General features: G+C 29.2%; 1 long non-coding RNA gene across 1 annotated transcript; it reads left to right on the forward strand.

Moving 5' to 3' along the window:
* The first annotated feature begins 4,632 nt into the window (after positions 1-4,632).
* On the forward strand, positions 4,633-8,308 carry LOC150031002 (uncharacterized). Its single transcript, XR_016526285.1, has 3 exons — positions 4,633-4,855; positions 4,971-5,102; positions 5,553-8,308. It is a non-coding gene; the product is annotated as an uncharacterized LOC150031002 (long non-coding RNA).
* Positions 8,309-8,753: the final 445 nt, after the last annotated feature.

The following is an 8,753-nucleotide window of genomic DNA, read 5'->3' on the forward strand; positions in this document are numbered from 1 at the left end:
TTATTGAGTTTAAATTTTCCTTTCATTTGGAAAATTGAGGGTTAAATTGAAATAATTGAAAAACTTTTATTGGTTAAATTGAATTTAATTGATTAGATATTCGAACTGATTATCTTGAAAATATTGAATTTTGCTTCCCTTTGATTTTGGATTTTAGGGCCAACTTAAAAAAAATAAAATAAAAGAGATAATTAATGTCATGTGGTTTTGAATTGATTTAAATATTTAGAAGGATTTAATTTATATCAAATTGATGGATGCTATACCCTTTAATTTTTGTTTTTGAAGTTGAAAAGTTAATTGATTTCTAAATTTAATAAAATCTTTGGAGATTTTGGAGATATTGTGATAAAATATTTTATTTATCTTTTCAAAATTTGGAAAAAATAAAAGAATTGAGATTTTTTTTGAAATTAAATGAGAGTGAAAAGAGGTAAAAAAATTGGGGAGAAAACAATTCGGTTTTTTAGTGACAGCTTCCACAAAATTGTCAATTGCCAGAGTTTGAACCATTGGATCGTGCTCAAATTTGGTCAGTCTGTTCGAGACATATAGAGTTTCATTTTGGACGGTTTGATCTTAACTAGAAATTCCCATTCTCTTCCACTCTTGCAAACCCTCCTCATACAAGACCTTCACTACCAGGCCGCTAGCCTAAACAATTTATGCCGTCCGAAAGCAACACACGCTGCCTATCTATGGTAGCCACAAGTCGACGCGCCGTTGGCCACCATTGCCTTGATCTTTTCTGGAATTTTGAGGAAAACCTTGGGTAAGACTTATGTTTCCTATAATTTGGGTGGTGAAGTTCATCCCTTTGATTTTGGGTTAAATTAGTAACCTCTCTTTGGTTTTAAACTTAGATTCAAGTTTTGGAAGTTGTGAGGAATTGACCATCAAGCTAGATACCATTTTGTTTTGTAGAAAATTAGTGAAGATCGGTAATCTTTGTAAGTTGTTGGATAGTTATTCTTTTGGATTGAGAGTAATAGTGGGAAAATTAAGTTATTGATTTTGGATTTAATTCATGATCAGATTGACTAATTAAATCGAGTATTGAAATTTGTCTTGGACCAAGCCACAACTTTAAGTATTTCAAGTGTGTTAAAGAAGTTCTAATGAGATTTTGTTTTGCGTTTTTTACCAAGTTGAGGTAAGTAATCTTACTACTGGAACTGCCCTAGTGCTTGACAATGATAATTATGATTTATTGAGGATCATTAGTTAGCATGATATTTATGTCTGCCTTCATTGACTGAGGTTTGAAATGACTGGAGTCGGGAATTGACAAATATGATTTACTGAGGATATATTGATAGTTTGATGTTTATGTATGCCTTGTTGATATAAGAGTTTGAAAGGCTAGTTGCGCATAGAGATGTTTGAATTCTAGTATGATTTTAGTATATTATTTTTATTGGAGATCCTGCTAAATCTGAGGAAAATGAGATGCATACATATGTTGTAAAGCTATGATGAAGAAATTTATATGTATATTGTAGAATCATGATGATGAGATGTATATGTATGTTATAGAACCATGTTGAGATTGTGATGTCGAGATTGTGATAGTGATTTTACTGATTAGTTAGAATGGCCACCAGTTTGTGTTTCCTTCGGGATTCACCAGATAGTGTTTCCTTCGGGATTCACCAGTTTATGTTTCCTTTGGTATTCACCAGATATTGTGTTTCTTTCGGGATTCACCAGTTTGTGTTTCTTTCGGGATTCACCAGAGGTAGTGGTCATATTTAGCTACAGTAAGATAGGACTAAGTTTTTCATGTATGTATGTGTCCCATGAGGACTAGGACAGTTTATATGTTCCACCAGAGGTAGACATCTAGAGGACATAGATGCCTAACCTGACCCCAGTAGTGGGGTTACTTACTGAGTATTTTATACTAATTCTTTCTCATGTTGTTGTTTCAGGTAAGGGTAGAGATGCATGGGCGATGGACAAGCAGAATTTGTGATCGAGCCACTGGGACTAGTTTTATGCTTCCGTTCATGAGATTTAGATTTCTTTTCATGTTTTTTCTAACTTTCAGTTTTAGTGTTTGAAACTTACTATTAAAAATCGTTTTCAGACTTATTTATTATCATTTATAATTTCGGGGTACCTTATTGTTGTTTTTAATATTTGAATTTAATGAAAGCCTTTTGCACTTACCTTATTTATTTAGCATTTATTTCATCATAAAAAAGTGTCGTTTTAAGTTTCATGCATGCATGTATTTAGTAATGGCCTAACTTAAGTCCTAGGGGGTCGGGTCATTACAGAACCCAAATTGAGAAGGATTTTTTGAGGAATTTTGGAGTGGGAGAGACTTGGAGAGAAAACCAATTTTTCTTTCCAATTGTTAAATTTGCACGAAGACTTTAAATTAATTAAAAACAACTATTTATAGAAAATATCATGCAAGTCAAATTAACATAATTTGACACCGGATCAAATTGATTTAGTGGATTTATAGGTGTTTAATCAAACTATTAAAGAAGAAGAAAATGGGAAATGTGAGAATTTATCACTTTCTCTCTTTTTTAATCATTTAAAAATGATTTTAATTAAATTAAATTGAAACTTAATTTTAAATAAAATTAATATAAATTAATTAATTTTATTTAAATAAGTAATTAAATATTTAAATTAATTAAATTTAATATCAAATATTAAATTAATAAAACAATTATTTCATAAAATGAATCCTTATTCATATAACATTTAAATCAAATTTAAATATTTTCAATTCTCCAAATACATTTAATTTGATAATTAAATGTTAATTATACATATAATAATCCAAACCCTAATTTGAATTTAATATTTCAAATTCTCTCAACATACTATTCTAATGTTTAATCTATTTACGAGCTAGTAGAGGAACCTAATGAACCTACATATCATGAGCTCTAATGATTTGAGATTAATTGGCTAAACTCTTTTCATCCAAATTAATCAATGCTCGTTAACTATTGGGGCACTCTAAAGCCCAGTAGTTGCACTCTCCTCACTGTAGATATATTTCTGTCCACTTGATTTACCATAATCAGTAAATCGATCCTTCACAGGTTGTTCGAAATTATAACTGGGTCAAAATTATCGTTTTACCCATGTTACATCTTACTTCTTAAGTCTCCACTGATCTACTAATGAACAATTGGTTTATGGTCCTACTGATAAACCGAGTCCCTCTCAGCCATAGAGTGGGTGGGCCCCTTATTCAAGATTGGGATAAAATACTTAAGGGAACAACCTATCTACCATCCTTTAAACTCCTCCACATGTTCTTCTCCTCTCTCTCAATGAATTTAACAGAGAAGCGAGTTCTTTGTAAAAACTCTTGGAAGAAATTCAATTCCTTTTTATCTCTTTTAAAAGGCAGTTCTCACAAATTGGTCCTTGCTAGACTTTTTGGTGGCATCTTGTTACTGTTTATGGAAGAAAGTAAATCACCAAAAAAGGGTGTTGAAGAAAGACATTTAGAGGCCAAATCTGTATGCACGTTGCCCATTCATATAGTGACTTATGTAAAAGGGTAAAAATCTTAAAACTTAGAAAGTAAATCAGATCTCATTTTCCACCAAATAGATTTTATAAAGTAAGTCAGCTTTCATTTTCCATCAAATATTAGGTTATTTGTCATTGTATTTCCGTTACTTTCTTAATTGATTAATAGTTACAAATCTTAAAAGACTCCTAATATCCAAAAAGAGAAAACCATTCAACTAATTGTGGATGTGGAGGCTTACACTTCTTAATAATAATGTCAATAAAAAGCAAAGTAGATGAAAATTGGTTAATAATTTCAATTAAGTTTTGGACACAATTAATTAAAAAAAACCGTAGATTTGTAAATAAAATTAGGAGATGAAAATTGGTTAATAATTTCATTGTATTTAGGCATTTTGTTGGTTGTAAAAGGTGTGAGTGAGTGGAATTATGTGGTGTTAATGGATGGGAGTAGGTGTCATTTTGTTGTAATTTTTAATATAATATTTAGAAATTTTAATATAATGTTTCTCTCTCACCAAACAGTAACCATGCAACTTCTTCTTCTTCTTCAATCAAAACAAAAAAAACAATTGCAGAGCAGCTTCACTCTCACTTGCAAGCTACCAAACTTTTTATTCTCTGTAATCTAAGTAAGAGCTACTACCAATTACCATCTTGTTTTATTTAACACTCCAATAATAATCACTCAATTCTCTCATGCCTTGCAAAATTTAATTCTTTTCTAATTTTTGGATTAACTAATCTCATCACTTTAATTTTACTTCCTGTAATTTAATTTAGAAAACCCATCTCAACCCTTTTTTCAATTAATTTATGAACCTGAGTAACAAATTATTATTATTATTATTTGAAATGAATATGTGTTTATTTGAAATTAAATAAATGAAAATATAATAATTAACCAAATTAAACTTGAAGCAGCGGTTAATGATTCCTCTTATTTTTACCAGCAACGGCTATGAGGCAACCGGCAACGGCTATTTTTTTTAGTGTGGTCGGTGAAAAGGGGGAGCGGCCCCTCTGCTTCACTCATATAATTTAAATTTTTTTCACTCATACGAGAAAGCTGTATTCTATTTTCTATCCCTTTCGTATTCTCACCTTCTCCTTCCAAATTCCCAATTCCAAATTCCTTTCTGTGCAGCAGATCGAAGACCTTAAAGCATTCAGATTCCTCAATCGCCGACGTAGATCCTCTCCGATCTGCTTTCAATCCGCTCCTCCAATGTTCCTCATTGACTGGTTCTATGGCGTCTTGAGACCGAGGGAGGCCAAGATCCTCTTTCTCGGCCTCGATAATGCCGGAAAAACCACCCTCCTCCATATGTTGAAAGAAGAGGTTTCAATTCATTTCTTCCATTTCCCTTTATTCCATTTCTGTTTTTACGATCTGGGTATAAACCATCTGTTTTGTTTCATATATTGTTCTTTGTTTCTTTCTTTGCTTGTTCTAGAGGTTAGTTTAGCACCAGCCTACCCAGTACCCCACCTCCGAGGAGAGGGGTATTGGAAAAATCAAATTCAAGGCCTTTGATTTGGGTGGACATCAAATCGCTCGTAGAGTCTGGAAGGATTATTATGCCAAGGTAACCGACAACGCTGTTCTTCTCAAACTCAAGCTTTTTCTATTTCCATTTCTGTTTGATTTCTTTGCTTTTGTGGTCAGTATTTTGGGCGTTAGCTTCTGTTGAGAAACCAATTTCCTATGAAATGAAGAAGAACTACCTCTCAATGCTTGTACCTTTTACGGCTTCTCATATGAGTGAAGTAGAGGGGCCGCTCCCCAGGCACAATTAATTACTTTTCAAAATTCAAATTCAAATTTCTTTTTCCTCTTCTTCTTCTTCTAATTAAAATACTAATTGCTTGAATTATGTTCTTCTTATTTTTGTTTATAATTATGGATTAGGGTTTATAATTGAGTTGACCGTTTGATCTATGGAACTCTATTTTTCTCTTCTTTCATTTGATCTATGGATGGTGTGTAATTAAAATTATTTGATCTCTTCCTTAATTTTCTTCTTCTTCATTATTAGGTTCTAATTAATTCTCTAATCAATCTTCAACCAAAATGAGGCGATGAAATCCCAAAATTATGCACAACAAATTGAGGAACATTCATTCCTACGCATCGGAATCCGGTGGTAAGTAAATTGGGGAACATTCATTCCTACGCATCGGAATCCGGTGGTAAGTAATTTACATTTCTTTATTGTCTTCAATTTTAATTAATTAACCTTAATTATTGCACCAAGCATTTCCTTGCTTAATTAATCGTGATTATTATTCTAATTATATATGGAGTATGTTAATTTTATATCGACATCCCTGGAAAGAGGGATTTAATTAGTTTTTTCCTGTTACATTTTTCATTTTTTTTAATATGTGACTTTTTAGATTGTTCTTTATTATTATAGTTCACTTTTATATTTTATTTGATTCAGATGTGGTTTGTTGTTAATTATATTTTGTTACATTCTCTCATTCATTTTTTTTTAATATGTGACTTTTTAGATTGTTTTAATTTATTATAGTTTCACTTTTATATTTTATTGATTACTTTTATATTTTATTTGATTCAGATGTGGATTGTTAATTATATGAGTGATGTTTTAGTTTCACCTTATTGTTATTCTTGGTAGATTTTTTTTTTCTTATTTTAAAGTAGAATATTGAATTAAATTTCTTTGAGACTAAGTATAATTTATTTAATATTTTTTTGCACGGATGGTTTAATTGTTTTCACTCGTGACATTCTTTTGTTTGTTTGTTACATTGTTTCTACTATGGATTCGATTACTCTTATCTCATAATGTGACATTCTTTAATTAGTTCCATTTTTGTATTCTCTATTTTATTAATTTTTGGTATTTTTTAAATTTCACTTTTTGTTCTCTATTTTAATTTTTTTTTTTATTCTTCTAGCTTTATTTGGTCCGGTTCCGCTAGTAAATTTCAACATTATTATTTCAAATGTTATTACTGGATTGTTTCAATTTCCCCCTCTTCTATGATCTCTTTTTGTCTTTTAGTTTTTAATATTTTGGGTTATATGCTAAGGGTTCAAAAAGTACCTTTTCCTTTAGAGTGTAACATTATCACTCCCTTGTCTTATTAGTTTCACTTTTTTAAATTTATTAGTTTTGTGTTTAATGTTACATATTATTGTAAGTCTCTTGACAATGTTAACTTTTTGTGTGTTTTATTATTTTTGGTACTTTCTTCTCTTACTTATTTGATTATATTGTATTTCTTTGGATGTAGCATTTATTTGTACTGTCATGGTGGTCATTTGCACTATGGATGGTTAAACTATATCTTTCATCTTTCTTTTCGTATTCCTTTTAATATTATTATATTTTTTGTACTTCTTTGGTAACCATTTGGTCATTTTTTCTTTTGGCATAATTGCATTTTGCACTATGGATGGTTTTTTTCTAACAATATGTGTCATCTTGAGTATCAGTTTTTGTATTGTTATTTATTTTTTGGTACATTTTTATTTATTCATTTTGACATTTTTAGAAATAGATTCTTATGTGTTGGATAAATGTAGAATTTATATATCTTTAGACATGCCTTTCCATTAATGGATAAGGTTTTAATTTTTTTCACCCTTAGTCTATGTTGTGTTATTGTTTTTGTTTTATTTTATTTGCTTTTTACCATAATTTGGTGGGGTGCGCACTCTTCAAATATCCTCATCCAGTTTCACATTATTCTTTTCTATTTTATTACTCTTTGTACATTTTTATTCTTTTCATTTAGTATTTTTTACAGAAGATATTTTATATATATTTCTTTCGGACCCAAGATGAAATAACTATTTATTTTGTTTGGCATGGATAGTTTAATTTTTTTTCACTCTTTCTCTTACCTCTTTTGATTCAATTAAAGTATTGGGTTCTATTGTTTGGGCATTATATGGTTTGCTCAAAATTTTTCACTTTCTTTATTCTCTATTTTATTATTTTTATATATTATTTTACGTATTGGTTGAAAAAAATCACTTTCTCTGTTGTGTAACATATTCTTCTAGTTTAATTATGTTTTGTTCTCTATTATGGATTGTGTTTGGTATATTTTTTCTATATGGATTGTTCTAATCCATATAGAAATCTTTATGAAATTTAGACCAATTATGGATGATTACTCATTTAGTTGTTTAAATAGATTATTATATTTTGTTTCATTTATATCAAATATAGTATTTATTTTTCTTTTGGCATGGTTGTATTTATATAGTTTTGTATGCACACTTCTCTTTTGTGTGAGTGACATGAATTTGGTGCATTTGTTTGTTTATTTAACTATGAATGAGCTATCATTCTTTCTCTTCAAAATAATTCATTTATAAGCATATGTATTTCTTGACTATTATTTGTTGATTTTTTTTGCAAAATATTATTTTTTTGAAGTACTATATTTCTCTTAGTTTTATAATTTTTTGGTTCTAATTTTTAATTCGTCACTCCCTCTCCTATTTTAGTTTACTTTGTGTATTATTAGTTGGGATATTGTTTCGTTAGTTAAATTTGTGCAAGCGCATCATATTTTTATAATATATTTCTTTGGTATATTGCTTTAGTTTTACTTTGTGCATAATATTTTTTATTTGTTATATTGCTTTGTTAGTTATTTAATACAGTGCATTGTTGCACATCATATTTTTATAATATGTTTCTTTTATGGGACTTTATTTTAGTTCTACTATTATCAATATTGTTTGAATTATAGATTGTTCAAATAATTATCATTTTTCTCTTCTAGTGTCCATCATTAGTTTTTTATATTATTTTCTAATTATAATTTTTCTCTTCTAGTTTCACTTTTATATTTTATTTGATTCAGATGTGGACTGTTCTAATTTATAGATTTTTATATGTGTGATGTTCTAGTTTCACTTTATTGTTATTTTTTGTAGATTTTTTTTCTTCTTTTAAAGTATTATTGAATTAAATTTCTTTGGGACTAGAAGTATAATTTTTTTATACTTTTTTTGTCCGAATGGTAATTGTTTTCACCGTAAATTTTTCGTGACATTCTTTTGGTTGTTTGTTGTTTCTACTATGATTTTTTCACTTTCTCTCTTCTTCTGTTGTCTTATAATGTGACATTCGTTAATTAGTTCCATTTTTTGTATTCTTTATGTTATTATTTTTTGTATTTTCTAAATTGCACTTTTTGTTTTTTCTATTTTATTTGCTTGTTTTTATAGTTCCAGCTTTATTCTTTTT

This window comes from Benincasa hispida, unplaced genomic scaffold (genome assembly GCF_027475165.1).
Source record: "Benincasa hispida cultivar pf3 unplaced genomic scaffold, pf3_genome.v1.1 HicScf1534, whole genome shotgun sequence".
NCBI lineage: Eukaryota > Viridiplantae > Streptophyta > Magnoliopsida > Cucurbitales > Cucurbitaceae > Benincasa > Benincasa hispida.